The sequence below is a fragment of the Scylla paramamosain genome, chromosome 2 (assembly GCF_035594125.1).
Source record: "Scylla paramamosain isolate STU-SP2022 chromosome 2, ASM3559412v1, whole genome shotgun sequence".
Lineage (NCBI taxonomy): Eukaryota > Metazoa > Arthropoda > Malacostraca > Decapoda > Portunidae > Scylla > Scylla paramamosain.
This window is the reverse complement of record NC_087152.1, coordinates 21,688,210-21,703,935: the sequence shown is the minus strand read 5'-3', so window position 1 is coordinate 21,703,935 and position 15,726 is coordinate 21,688,210. Positions and strand designations below refer to the sequence as shown.

At 36.1% G+C, this 15,726-nt stretch overlaps 2 protein-coding genes across 6 annotated transcripts in view; one reads left to right on the top strand and one right to left on the bottom strand.

Moving 5' to 3' along the window:
• The window catches only part of LOC135111778 (transcription factor elt-3-like), a 261,683-nt gene that overhangs the window by 243,728 nt on the left and 2,229 nt on the right, over positions 1–15,726 (bottom strand). The gene's annotated exons all lie outside the window — the stretch shown is intronic.
• The window catches only part of LOC135111800 (uncharacterized), a 201,388-nt gene continuing 198,152 nt past the window's right edge, over positions 12,491–15,726 (top strand). For both annotated transcript variants that reach the window (XR_010273918.1, XM_064025517.1), the window contains exon 1: positions 12,491–13,477. The gene's annotated coding sequence lies outside the window, so the exon portion shown is untranslated. The remainder of the gene's footprint in view (positions 13,478–15,726) is intronic.

The following is a 15,726-nucleotide window of genomic DNA, read 5'->3' as shown; positions in this document are numbered from 1 at the left end:
TCCTATGATTATAAGAAATTCTTTGACTACTACTACTTAACTCCAAAGTGGAGCACATTCTGACCCTCTTCCATTTTGCAGAGATCTCCATTCTTGGAGACTTCAGTGTTCACCACCAGCTTTGGCTTTCCTCTCCCTTCACTGACCATCCTGGTGAACTAGCCTACAACTTTGCTATCCTCCATGACCTAGAGCAATTGGTGCAACACCCTACTCGTATTCCTGACCATCTTGGAGATACGCCCAACATTCTTGACCTTTTCCTGACCTCTAATCCTGCTTATGCTGTCACCCTTTCTTCTCCATTGGGCTCCTCCGATCACAATCTCATATCTTTATCTTGTCCTATCGCTCCAATCCCTCCTCAGGATCCCCCTAAGCGAAGGTGCCTCTGGCGTTTTGCCTCTGCTACTTGGGGGGACCTGAGGAGGTATTTTGCTGATTTTCCTTGGAATGACTACTGCTTCTGTGTCAGAGACCTGTCTTTGTGTGCTGAGTGCATAACAGAGGTGGTCTGGCATGGAGGCGTACATTCCTCACTCTTTTTCTCATCCTAAACCTTCTAAACCTTGGTTTAACACAGCTTGTTCTCGTGCTATACATGATAGAGAGGTGGCCCACAAAAGGTACTTAAGTCTTCCATCACCAGAATCTCATGCACTTTATATTTCTGCCCGGAACCATGCCAAGTCTGTTCTCCAACTAGCCAAAAACTCCTTCATTAACAGAAAATGTCAAAACCTTTCAAGATCTAACTCCCCTCATGATTTCTGGCATCTAGCCAAAAATATCTCCAATAACTTTGCTTCTTCTTCTTTCCTTCCTCTATTTCAACCAGATGGCACCACTGCTATCACACCTATTTCTAAAGCTGAACTCTTCGCTCAAACCTTTGCTAAAAACTCTACCTTGGACGATTATGGGCTTGTTTCTCCCTCTCCTCCAACCTCTGACTACTTCATGCCACGTATTAAAATTCTTTGCAATGATGTTTTCCATGCCCTCGCTGGCCTAAACCCTCTCGGAAGGCTTATGGACCTGATGGGGTCCCTCCTATTGTTCTCCGAAACTGTGCGTCCGTGCTTGCACCTTGCCTAGTCAAACTCTTTCAGCTCTGTCTGTCAACATCTACCTTTCCTTCTTGCTGGAAGTTTGCCTACATTCAACCTGTTCCTAAAAAGGGTGACCGTTCTAATCCCTCAAACTACTGTCCTATTGCTTTAATTTCCTGCCTCCAGTTCTAAAAAGGGTAACCGTTCTAATCCCTCAAATTACTGTCCTATTGCCTTAATTTCCAGCCTATCTAGTTTTTTAATCTACCCTCAACAGGAAAATCCTTAAACATCTATCACTTCACAACCTTCTATCTGATCGTCAGTATGGGTTCCGTCAAGGCCGCTCTACTGGTGATCTTCTGGCTTTCCTTACTGAGTCTTGGTCATCCTCTTTTAGAGATATTGGTGAAATTTTTGCTGTTGCCTTGGACATATCAAAAGCTTTTAATAGAGTCTGGCACAAAGCTTTGATTTCCAAACTACCCTCCTACGTTTTCTATCCTTCTCTCTGTAACTTCATCTCAAGTTTTCTTTCTGACTGTTCTATTGCTGCTGTGGTAGACGGTCACTGTTTTTCTCCTAAATCTATTAACAGTGGTGTTCCTCAAGGTTCTGTCCTGTCACCCACTCTCTTCTTATTATTCATTAATGATCTTCTAAACCAAACTTCTTGTCCTATCCACTCCTACGCTGATGATACCACCCTGGACTTTTCCACGTCTTTTCATAGACGTCCAACCCTTCAGGAGGTAAACATATCACGCAGGGAAGCCACAGAACGCTTGACTTCTGATCTTTCTAAAATTTCTGATTGGGGCAGAGCAAACTTGGTGTTGTTCAATGCCTCAAAAACTCAATTCCTCCATCTATCAACTCGACACAACCTTCCAGACAACTATCCCCTCTTCTTCAATGACACTCAACTGTCCCCCTCTTCTACAATGAACATCCTCGGTCTGTCCTTTACTTATAATCTGAACTGGAAACTTCACATCTCATCTCTAGCTAAAACAGCTTCTATGAAGTTAGGTGTTCTGAGACGTCTCCGCCAGTTTTTCTCACCCCCCAGCTGCTAACTCTGTACAAGGGCCTTATCCGTCCATGTATGGAGTATGCTTCACATGTCTGGGGGGGTTCCACTCATACTGCTCTTCTAGACAGGGTGGAATCAAAAGCTTTTCATCTCATCAACTCCTCTCCTCTAACTGACTGTCTTCAGCCTCTCTCTCACCACTGCAATGTTGCATCTCTAGCTGTCTTCTACAGCTATTTTCATGCCAACTGCTCTTCTGATCTTGCTAACTGCATGCCTCTCCTCCTCCCGTGGTCTCGCTGCAAAAGACTTTCTTCTTTCTCTCACCCCTATTCTGTCCACCTCTCTAATGCAAGAGTTAACCAGTATTCTCTATCATTCATCCCTTTCTCTGGTAAACTCTGGAACTCACTGCCTGCTTCTATATTTCCATTGTCCTATGACTTGAATTCCTTCAAGAGGGAGGTTTCAAGACACTTATTCATCAATTTTTGACTACTGCTTTGAGCCTTTTATGGGACTGGCATTTCAGTGGGCATTTTTTTTATTGGATTTTTGTTGCCCTTGGCCAGTGTCCTTGCTACAAAAAAAAAAAAAAAAAAAAAAAAAAAAAAAAAAAAAAAAAAAAAAAAAACTGAAGTAGCTTTGGATAGCAGAGTGTGGACACACTCTGACATCTCACTGGACTGACCGCAGTGGCTGGCCTCCCTCTGAGTCCCTTGTGGCTCATCAGTGATGTTGTCAACTAAAGCTCCACATATATTAAAAAAAAATCACTGAAAAGAAGTAAAAAAAACTGCTTCAAAATGATGAGTTTTTAAGCCAGGTGACCAAGCACGAGGCACGCAGGGCATTTAAAGCCCTTTAATAATGGTAAACAAAGGTGATTTTAAAAAATAAGGAAAAATGGTATTAACTTCAGTTTTCACAGAAAACACCAGACATGTTAAGGGTGACTATGATGTTAATAACTCAATTTTGACCTATGGGTTGAAAATTTTTTTTTTTTAAGGTATCCATCCCCTCCCCTTAAAATTTTTGTTCAAAAACCAAGTTGTTCAAAAAGGGAGACGTACAGTAAAACAGAGATTTCACTGACAGGAGAAATACAGTACATGAGATTTCACTGTATATATATATATATATATATATATATATATATATATATATATATATATATATATATATATATATATATATATATATATATATATATATATATATATATATATATATATATATATATATATATATATATATATATATATATATATATATATATATATATATATATATATATATATATATATATATATATATATATATATATATATATATATATATATATATATATATATATATATATATATATATATATATATATATATATATATATATATATATATATATATATATATATATATATATATATATATATATATATATATATATATATATATATATATATATATATATATATATATATATATATATATATATATATATATATATATATATATATAATATATATATATATTTTTTTTTTTTTTTATGTAGGAAGGATACTGGCCAAGGGCAACAAAAATCAAATAAAAAAAAATGCCCACTGGAATGCCAGTCCCTAAAAGGGTCAAAGCAGTTGTCAAAAATTGGTGGATAAGTGTCTTGAAACCTCCCTCTTGAAGGAATTCAAGTCATAGGAAGGTGGAAATACAGAAGCAGGCAAGGAGTTCCAGAGTTTACCAGAGAAAGGGATGAATGATTGAGAATACTGGTTAACTCTTGCGTTAGAGAGGTGGACAGAATAGGAGTGAGAGAAAGAAGAAAGTCTTGTGCAGCGAGGCCGCGGAAGGAGGGGAGGCATGCAGTTAGCAAGATCAGAAGAGCAGTTAGCATGAAAATAGCGGTAGAAGACAGCTAGAGATGCAACATTGCGGCGGTGAGAAAGAGGCTGAAGACAGTCAGTTAGAGGAGAGGAGTTGATGAGACGAAAAGCTTTTGATTCCACCCTGTCTAGAACAGCAGTATGAGTGGAACCCCCCCAGACATGTGAAGCATACTCCATACATGGACGGATAAGGCCCTTGTACAGAGTTAGCAGCTGGGGGGGGTGAGAAAAACTGGCGGAGACGTCTCAGAACACCTAACTTCATAGAAGCTGTTTTAGCTAGAGATGAGATGTGAAGTTTCCAGTTCAGATTATAAGTAAAGGACAGACCGAGGATGTTCAGTGTAGAAGAGGGGGACAGTTGAGTGTCATTGAAGAAGAGGGGATAGTTGTCTGGAAGATTGTGTCGAGTTGATAGATGGAAGAATTGAGTTTTTGAGGCATTGAACAATACCAAGTTTGCTCTGCCCCAATCAGAAATTTTAGAAAGATCAGAAGTCAGGCGTTCTGTGGCTTCCCTGCGTGATATGTTTACCTCCTGAAGGGTTGGACGTCTATGAAAAGACGTGGAAAAGTGCAGGGTGGTATCATCAGCATAGGAGTGGATAGGACAAGAAGTTTGGTTTAGAAGATCATTAATGAATAATAAGAAGAGAGTGGGTGACAGGACAGAACCCTGAGGAACACCACTGTTAATAGATTTAGGAGAAGAACAGTGACCGTCTACCACAGCAGCAATAGAACGGTCAGAAAGGAAACTTGAGATGAAGTTACAGAGAGAAGGATAGAAACCGTAGGAGGGTAGTTTGGAAATCAAAGCTTTGTGCCAGACTCTATCAAAGGCTTTTGATATGTCCAAGGCAACAGCAAAAGTTTCACCAAAGTCTCTAAAAGAGGATGACCAAGACTCAGTAAGGAAAGCCAGAAGATCACCAGTAGAGCGGCCTTGACGGAACCCATACTGGCGATCAGATAGAAGGTTGTGAAGTGATAGATGTTTAAGAATCTTCCTGTTGAGGATAGATTCAAAAACTTTAGATAAGCAGGAAATTAAAGCAATAGGACGGTAGTTTGAGGGATTAGAGCGGTCACCCTTTTTAGGAACAGGTTGAATGTAGGCAAACTTCCAGCAAGAAGGAAAGGTAGATGTTGACAGACAGAGCTGAAAGAGTTTGACTAGGCAAGGTGCAAGCACGGAGGCACAGTTTCGGAGAACAATAGGAGGGACCCCATCAGGTCCATAAGCCTTCTGAGGGTTTAGGCCAGCGAGGGCATGGAAAACATCATTACGAAGAATTTTAATACGAGGCATGAAGTAGTCAGAGGGTGGAGGAGAGGGAGGAACAAGCCCAGAATCGTCCAAGGTAGAGTTTTTAGCAAAGGTTTGAGCAAAGAGTTCAGCTTTAGAAATAGATGTGATAGCAGTGGTGCCATCTGGTTGAAGTAGAGGAGGGAAAGAAGAAGAAGCAAAGTTATTGGAGATATTTTTGGCTAGATGCCAGAAATCACGAGGGGAGTTAGATCTTGAAAGGTTTTGACATTTTCTGTTAATGAAGGAGTTTTTGGCTAGTTGGAGAACAGACTTGGCATGATTCCGGGCAGAAATATAAAGTGCATGAGATTCTGGTGAAGGAAGGCTTAAGTACCTTTTGTGGGCCACCTCTCTATCATGTATAGCACGAGAACAAGCTGTGTTAAACCAAGGTTTAGAAGGTATATATATATATATATATATATATATATATATATATATATATATATATATATATATATATATATATATATATATATATATATATATATATATATATATACACATATACATATATATATATATATATATATATATATATATATATATATATATATATATATATATATATATATATATATATATATATATATATACATATACATATATATATATATATATATATATATATATATATATATATATACACATATACATACATATATATATATATATATATATATATATATATATATATATATATATATATATATATATATATATATATATATATATATATACACATATACATATATATATATATATATATATATATATATATATATATATATATATATATATATATATATATATATATATATATATATATACACATATACATATATATATATATATATATATATATATATATATATATATATATATATATATATATATATATATATATATATATATAAATATATATATATATATATATATATATATATATATATATATATATATATATATATATATATATATATATATACATATACATATACATATATATATATATATATATATATATATATATATATATATATATATATATATATATACATATACATATATATATATATATATATATATATATATATATATATATATATATATATATATATATACACACACACAGGGAAGTCCCACTATACAAGATGTGTAAATTAGGGACTATTTTCTTTATACCAGTGCAAAACTCTGATGATAAGACCTTCTCTCTGAAGCAAGTAAAATTACAAAAGTTAAAATGTACGCCTTCCTACACCCTTCCTCTAACACATCCGGCCTATATCATAATGTATGATGATTCAGATGTGCAAAGACAAGTTTGTGAGTGGTATTCATTCTCCCGCCAGTCCTCTCTAAAGCTGAACTCTGTTTCTCTTAGACTCCCACTCTTACAACCTTACTGCTTGTTATTATACTCGTACTCTTTCGCCATTTTGCTTACATGCATATTTACAATACAGTGCAAGTACTGTGTACAGTGCTCTATGTGACTGATTGGAGCTTAGATATATTACAATATTACTGCTAACATGTTCTTTCATTTGGTGTCTTTCATGTGGTGTTGTGTGTGCGACTAACCTTTCAAGTGCTAACTATGCCTCCCAAGCAGCCAATGAGTTCTAGTGAGAGTCCTAGCAGTAAGACTAAGCGAGTTAGAGTGATAACACTTGTAAAGAAGGCAGAAATTATTAAGAGGCACAAGAGTGGTGAGCAAGTTCCCTCCCTACACATTGTTAAGTGTTATGCACATTTTATTTTCAATTAATATTAAATCATGTTTTTTGTAGGTTTTTTTTTGTTTTCTTTCAGGTTGCTTTATTGACAATTCTGTAATATACCTACATATAAATGTTTGTAGCATTTGATATTGTATGTTTTAGCTTGAAAACTTACCTTTAACAAGAATCACAAAACCTAATTACTTTCCTGCCATTAGCTATGTTTCATTATACGATAATTCACTATATGAGCAACTCAATGGAACCTGACTGCTCATATCATTGGGACCTCTCTGCATATATATATATATATATATATATATATATATATATATATATATATATATATATATATATATATATATATATATATATATACCTCAGGTTACAAATGCCTCTGGTTACCAGTAAAAGATGTTTTAAAAAATGCTGTAGGTTGTGAGTGAAGACTCAAGTTACAAGCATCTGTTTCAACAGGCAGATTTGGGAAATGTATGCAAATCAAAATTTTCACCAGTTCCTACCAATTCAAATCTCATGCACAGCACAGCTCACCACACCACATATACAGCCATGCACACTAGCACACATGCAGGTACAATTGATCCACAAATGTTGAAAATGCAAATGTTGTGGCCTGGTTGCACTTGAAAATCTAAGTACCTTTTAATGCAGCACAGACCAAGACAACTAACTAACCATGGCACGGCCTGGGGGATTCACATGTCAAGAACACGGGGAAGGCAGCACCACAAGACATACATGCATAGCCAAGTGTACAGGAAGATATACAGTGTTGTTGTTCCATCATCAAATAAAAAGTCATTTACTTATAATTTTGGAATAATTAAGGCAATGGATAACAGTATGAGCAAAAGAGAGAGGTGTTCACTTGCCTGTCAACTGTGAAGATGACAGCAATGTGGGACAAGAACAGCCAAAACCTAAAGTACAAGCTAGTATGGTTCCATTAGTGCAATGGGTCAGTGTGTTATAAAATTTTTTTTTTTAAATGTTGATGCCTTCAAACATACACTTCTGTTGCACCTGTATACGTGTACCAGGTGCTGAATGAAACAATGAAACAGCTAAAGAATATATCTATATAAAAAAAAAAACTTAATAGTTATGTTGCAACACATCTTAAAGTTTCAATGCATTTTATTTATTTATTTTTATTTTTTTAAGTAGCACTTATAATATTGTGATTCTGGACAGCTCATTTGAACTGGATGAATAATGCTATCTTGTCCACCAGTTTCTTGCCACCACTCTGTATATCTAGAGAGTGATGCAGTTCTCTCTTCCACTCACTTGTCACCAAGTCTCTCTACTGTTTCTTTTACCTTCATACAACTATGTTTTATTCATACATTCCTCTCCTTGACCAGTCTCCCTAATCCTCCACTCCACATCACTTATCAATCTACTACTTTTCTATCTTCTCTTTTCTCCTTCTCAATCTATTCCTTTTCTATCTTCTCTTTTCTCCTATCATCCTTCTAAGCAAGTGATTTTTCCTCTTTCTTGCCATACCTCACAATGATGGAGTACAAAGACCAAAAAATAATCTTGTAACTTAAACAATCATTATGGCCCTGGGATTCACTAAACAGTTATGAACTTCTAAAGTTCATAAGAAGTTTGTAATGGCAATTCACTTAAACACTTAAAAAAATTTCACAAGGTGCCTGTTTTATTCTCAAGTTAAGAACTATTCAGGGAACCCATAAGGTGACATCACCCAGATCTATGAGCACCTGTTTTCCACCATACAACCCACAACATAAACTCAGATAGCAAATTGTATTAACATATAACCATTCAGTGACAAGAGAGAGGGGAGTACAGAGATCTACACAAATTTTGAGATGATGGCACAACCTGACTATAGGTTTCAGCAAAGGGAAATACTGTGGTGCTGAAATGAACTTTTACCAGAGGTGAAGGAAATTAATACAATGAAGGACATGAAAGAGATAAAGAAGGAAAAGGAAGAAAAAAGAAAAGGAGGAAAGAACAGAAAGAAGAATGGCAAAAGAAAGAAAAAGAAGGAAAAGAATTAAGGAAGTAAAAATAAATAAAAAAAAATACAATGATTAAACTAATATAAATAGTTACAATTCATTTTCAACATAGACAAAGTTTTGAGAAATTATTTCTTGAACCCAAAAACACCCCTGTGCTACTTAACTTAACCTTTATAATTTAGAACTTGAATCATTCAAATCAACAACATATTACTGATAATAAAAAAAAGTTGAAAACAATGTGTTCAAACAATATAGCAAAGCCTTTATGATCCATTTGTATAAATTTAAATCTAAAAATATACAGTGGTACCTCATAACTTGAAGTAAATTGTTTTTTGGGGGGATTGTTTGAATTGGGAATGTTCAAATAGGGAAGCAATTTATCCCCATTCAAATTAACGTAAAAAGAATTAATCTATTCCAGGTCCCAAAATCCCCATTTTTCAAATTTTTATGGGTTTATGTTGTTCCCTAAACATAGAATTGAATGAAAATAACCTAAATTATAGAGACAAAATACAGTAAAAGAAAACATGAAGTACCATATATTTTGGCATATAAAATGGCACTTGAATCATCCTAATTAAAGACACAAAAAGTGTCATCCTATGCATCAGATACAAAAATAATGACCATGAAATTTTACACAAAATATCATTGTAAATAAACACCAACCTCAAAATGATGAGTCATCAAAAGTTCCTGCCATCTTCAGTCTTGAAAACAGTTGTAATGTATACAATTTTTATTTTAACTAAAATCCCTCCCCCCCTCTCTCTCTCTCTCTCTCTCTCTCTCTCTCTGAAAGTAAGAACAATACTGAGAATTGCTAAATAGAATGACTGATAGAGAATGAAAATTTAATTATATGAGTAAGAAAGGATGAAGCGAAAATGACATAGAATGAATGTGGGGGAGAGAGAGCAAAAAGTATCACTCCCTTATCCCTTATCTCTGAGAAACAATGGGGGAGTGGAGGTGACAGGGAGGGAGCTTTGAGACAAGATGAAAGATGGAGAGGAAAGGAACAATGGGAGGAAGGGACATACGGGGATGGAGAGTACATGGGACAAGGAAGTGGAGGAAGGGTGGGAAGGAAGGAAGGAAGGAAGGGGAGAGAGAGAGAGAGAGAGAGAGAGTAGAGAGAGAGAGAGAGAGAGAGAGAGAGAGAAGAGAGAGAGAGAGAGAGAGAGAGAGAGAGAGAGAGAGAGAGAGAGAGGAGAGAGAGAGAGAGAGAGAGAGCGAGAGAGAGAGATGAGAGAGAGAGAGAGAGAGAGAGGAGATGAGAGAGAGAGAGGAGAGAGAGAGAGATGAGAGAGAGAGAGAGAAGAGAGAGAGAGAGAGAGAGAGAGAGAGAGAGAGAGAGAGAGAGAGAGAGAGAGAGAGAGAGATGGAAGTAGGCAGGGTAGGTGGGATAGATAAAGGAAGGGAGGAAATGGGGAGGGATGGGAGAGAGACAGGGAAGGGAGAGGAAGAGAAGGGGGAGGGGAAGGGAGGGGACAGGAGGAATGCTAAAAGGACTGACCGAGAGGCATCACTTGAATGGGTGTTTGTGTTCAAATTGGAGGGTAAAATTTGTTCGCCAACCCTGTTCAAATCAGAAGTTGTTCAAATTGAAGGACATTCGAATGACGAGGTGTGACCATACTACATTATATAATTGTCAAGTAAAATTGTCCCCATGGCATATTTGGCACACCTCCTTTAATAGAGAGGTAGGTGACACTGAACTCAAAAGTGAGCTATCATTATGTATCATGCAGTTCCATTGCCTAGATTCCGAAATTGAAATCAGTTCAACAAAATTTAATATGTATAAGGTTCTAGAGTAAAAATGTCAAGTCTTTATCTGGCAGATTCCTTGCTGAAAATATTTCCATGCAATACTGATGCAGATACTCAAGAGGATGCAGTAGTCAATCAGGGGCAAGCACTGCCTCTGATGACATGATCAGTTCAGCCAATGGCATGGTGTTTCCTCCTTCCTGCTCCCCCCCTTCAGTTTCCTGTCATGATGCTACAGCTCCACAGGCCTCCACCAACATGGTTGCTGCTTTGCTATAGTAATAAAGTACAGTGGCACCTCAGGTTACACCCACTTTGGTATATGCCCAAACCAACTTATGCCTTTCCTGACACCCAGATTTTGCATCAGCGTGCGCCCACAAATCCGTCTTGCGCCCACACTACCAGTGGCGCCCCAGCTGGACATACCTCATGTTGTGCCTTACTTATTTCACCCTTACTGCCTTATTTTGCGATCATTCTAACCAGAAAAGACATCCTTAGCCAGTGAAAAATGCTAGTGCAAATGATGGGAAAAAAAGAAAAGTGTGATAACCATTGAAAAAAAAGGAAATAATTGCAAAATATGTGGTGCTTCAGGTGGCTTGGGATTATTCCTGAGCCAGGAGTTGTCAGTCATAGTCAAAGAGAGAGAGAGAGAGAGAGAGAGAGAGAGAGAGAGAGAGAGAGAGAGAGAGAGAGAGAGAGAGAGAGAGAGAGAGAGAGAGAGAGAGAGAGAGAGAGAGAGAGAGAGAGAGTATATCATAATTGTGACATTACTCTATGACCTTTATGTTTCAGATACCTCATATTACTACCATTCTATATCTGTCTGGTTGCAATGTAAGTGATATTAGAGGAAATTTTTAAAATTTCTGATCTGGAATGGATTCATTAATTTCCCATTGATTTCAATGGGAAATGAAGATCCAACTTGCACCCAAATCGAGTTACACCCTGGGTCATGGAATGGATTAAGAACATAACCCGAGGTACCACTGTACAAGTAATATGAAAAAACATTAGATATGAACTAAAATATACCCTTTGAAAAAGACTTTAAAACAATATTTGCAGTCAACCAATATGAGGAATATTTTTACTGCTCTAGATGTACAATCCCAGATAGGTTATTTCTATGAACATTGGTAAAAGTATACTATTGTCCATCCTTTTCAGCAGCAATACACAAAGCTTGCAATACAGTGTGTATGAAAACATTATACACACATTACATCTGCCCCATAACTTTCAAGTAAGGCTTTTAAAAGTGATGTAGGCACCATGTTATGTCTACATACTCATCATTCCTGCACCAGTGCAAGAGTAATGGTCATAGTATACTCAACCCCACAGGTTATTAAACACTTTCTCATTTCTATTTTTCTGTTGCCTACTATACTACAGCAGAGAATGCATCATTTACCATGGAAATCAGAAATAAGTACCACCATCTATACCTAAATGTAATACATTTGATTCAATTTCCACCATTTGTAATATGGCATTTGTTGTATGCTGTGACATGCTGCTGGCTTCTCTTGACAGTATTCATGTTGTCTTGTTATCACTGTGATTGGCTCCTGTTATCCAAGAGGGAATGTCTCAAGTATTATAGTTGGTCAAGAGGGAATGTTAACAAACAATCCAAGGCCATCTGTCAGCCACAAAGTGAAGTCATGGTAAAGTTCACAATTTAAAATTGGTGGACTTACAAAACATTAGTGAATCACCTGAGAGTTCATATGGATTATCTTTTTATACTTAAGAACTTTGTAACTTGGGACCATTAGTGAATCTCAGCCCTGAAATCTGAGACAAACTCTCCTTCTGTTCTCATACTCAAAGGTTTAATCCCACATTAAAGACCTCTAATGGCTAAAGATTTATTCTGCCTTCAGATCAATTTGTCACTCTACGGAGTGCCTAAATTGTCATGTCTGTTTCTCCTACACCACATAGAATATAAGGCCTAGCTATATCTTTCCATGTCCTACCAATTAATAATTTTTAACAACTTTTAACAATCATTACAGTACTTCCTTTGCATCTCCTATAATACTTACATTGTAATCCAAAAATACCAAGAAGGGATAAAATACAAATGAAAGAAGAATACGAGATAACAAGAATGAAAGAAGAAGAGGATATACAAAATTTTAAATAATAAATGAGAAAGGAAGAACATAAACATGACAGCAAGTAAAGATTATCATTAGTTATCACAATCTCATAGATAACAGCAAGTAGAGATTATCATTAGCTATCACAATCTCATAGATAAGACAAGAGACCACCTTGAATAGCACGATAAGGCGAGTCATCACAAGACTAAGAGAGCCAGAGAGTATCAGCATATTACCAGAAGTCAGGTGGCTATCACAAAATTAATAGACAAGGCAACCACAAGTTACCAGGCCAGTGATTATGTGCATGCCTCAACATGTCAAAACTCCACATTTGTTATAAGGAGGCATACCTTATGGCATTGAAAGCCTTGTTGGAGCATAAAGATCACTCTAGCAAGGGGTATATTATGTGGTGGAGACTGGAATAGATAGGAGACTGCCTAAGAGGAAGACTGGACAGAGCAGTCAGACCAGAGGGAATCAAGATGGGCAAGCCACCAATCACAGTACTTCTTGTAAGTAGAGCCCAACAGTTGTAATGCAGCCCAAAGTAAAATGTTAAGGTTATATATATTGGAAGAGGAAGATTTTATAAAACTCATCACAGTCTCTCCAACCATTGTCTCTTACACAATTAGGGACACAAAAATATTGTACAACACAGAGACATAACACTCACTAAGAGTGTTCCATAATCTGCATATAACAAGGGTGCAATATCATAAATTTCATCTGTATATCCTTTACAATATTTACTTCTAACCTTTGCATAATTTTGTACAAAACCAGTTTGACAATTTATCACTGCTATTACTACACATTCCTGGCATAACCTTCTTGTTACTGACATAATTACAATTTTCTTCTAGTTTTATGTTGTCTTGATTAAATATTTCTGCTGCTGTTTGTTACTTTGGTGTTTATTTCATTCTACTATGATTTCTTATAATTTATCCCTTTTTATTGTTTACATCAAACAGTATGACCCCAGTTAGAAGATAAATGAGAGCTTCCACATCCAAAGGGGGTCAAGCAACATTATGACTGTTTTCCTGATATCACTATATAGTACTATTTACCCCCTTTCTCAGTGAAAATTAAGCAACTGTAATAAACAGTAGAATATAATATTAACATATATTATGTTTCAACATTTCCACTATATTTTCATTAAATTCATAATATTCAATTGACAGGCTTCATTTTCATACCAAAATAAGCCCTGTATATAAATTAGAAACAAAGTCACAGTTGAACTTTGAACACATCAGTAAAATTTTATTTTTGGTGCTTGATACCCTTTGGACATGGAGGTCCTTATAAAACTCAAGTTAAACCTCAAAAATTTCTTACCACCATGACTGAATTCCAATGGGTGATGCAGGGGTACAAAACATTCCAATTAGTGAGATCTACAACAGAACTGCCATTTATATAAGCTTTATATTTTACAAAATTGCAGTAGTGAAAAAAAAAACTTTCAGTCCAACAACTAATTTCTTCATCATGCAAGGCACTAACTCTAGAGGACATTAGTACAGCTAAGCTCCAACTCTTTAAGACATTAACAACAATTTCTTATTAGGATGTTCCCACTGTCTCAAGTGACATGAGATGCCACAAAACTCTCATCCGCTACCACAAGGATGAAGTGAGGCTCCTACTGATGCCTATCTCACTCGAGTTCAATTCAGTTGTTGGTTAGGAGTAAAGCCTTTGTATCAACACTACTTAATGTTCCTCTTGGTCATTTTTTCAGTTTCTTATATTCTTCTGCTATTGTTCCCTCTTCTTCCACATTTCAAACATTATTGTATTAGTTTCGATAATTTTTTACAATAGGACCAAACTGCATTTCAAGTACAAAACGATGATAATAGTTTTTTTTTTTATGTTATAGACAATTTTGAGCATAAAACACATCAGAAAAATTAATTTTGCCTTTTCTCCCTTCATCACCCTACACTCCAAGTATGGAATATGCTTCACATATCTAGGGAGGTTCCACTCATACCACTCTTCTACACAGGGTGGAATCAAAAGCTTTTCATCTCATCAACTCCTCTCCTCTAACTGAATATCTTCAGCCTCTTTCTCATTACTGCAATGTTGCATATCTTGCTAATGTCTTCAGCCTCTTTCTCATCACCACAATGTTGCATATCTTACTAATGTCTTCAGCTTCTTTCTCATCACCACAATGTTGCATATCTTGCTATCTTCTACTGCCATTTTCATGCCAACTGCTCCTCTGATTTTGCTAACTGTATGCCTCCCCTCCTTTTGAGGCCTCACTGTACAAGACTTTCTTCTTTCTCTCACCCGTATTCTGTCTACCTCTCTAATACAAGGGTTAACCAGTATTCTCAATCATTCATCCCTTTCTCTGGTAAACTCTGGAACTCCCTACCTGCTTCTGTATTTCCATCTTCCTATGACTTGAATTCCTTCAAGAGGGAGGTTTCAAGACACTTTTTGACTACCGCTTTGGACCCTACTTAGGGACCAACACCTCAGTTTTTTTTTTTTTTTTGCTAGATTTTTGTGGCCTTTGGCTGGTGTTCTTCTTACCTGACATCTCAGTGCTTTTTTTCTTTAATTGGATTTTGTTGCCTGGATTTTTGCAGCCTTTGGCCAGTGTTCTTCCTACATAAATAAATAAATAAATAAATAAATAAATAAATAAATAAATAAATAAATAAATAAAATAAAATAACCTAACCTAACTTGACCTGACCTGACCTGACCTAAACTTACCTGACCT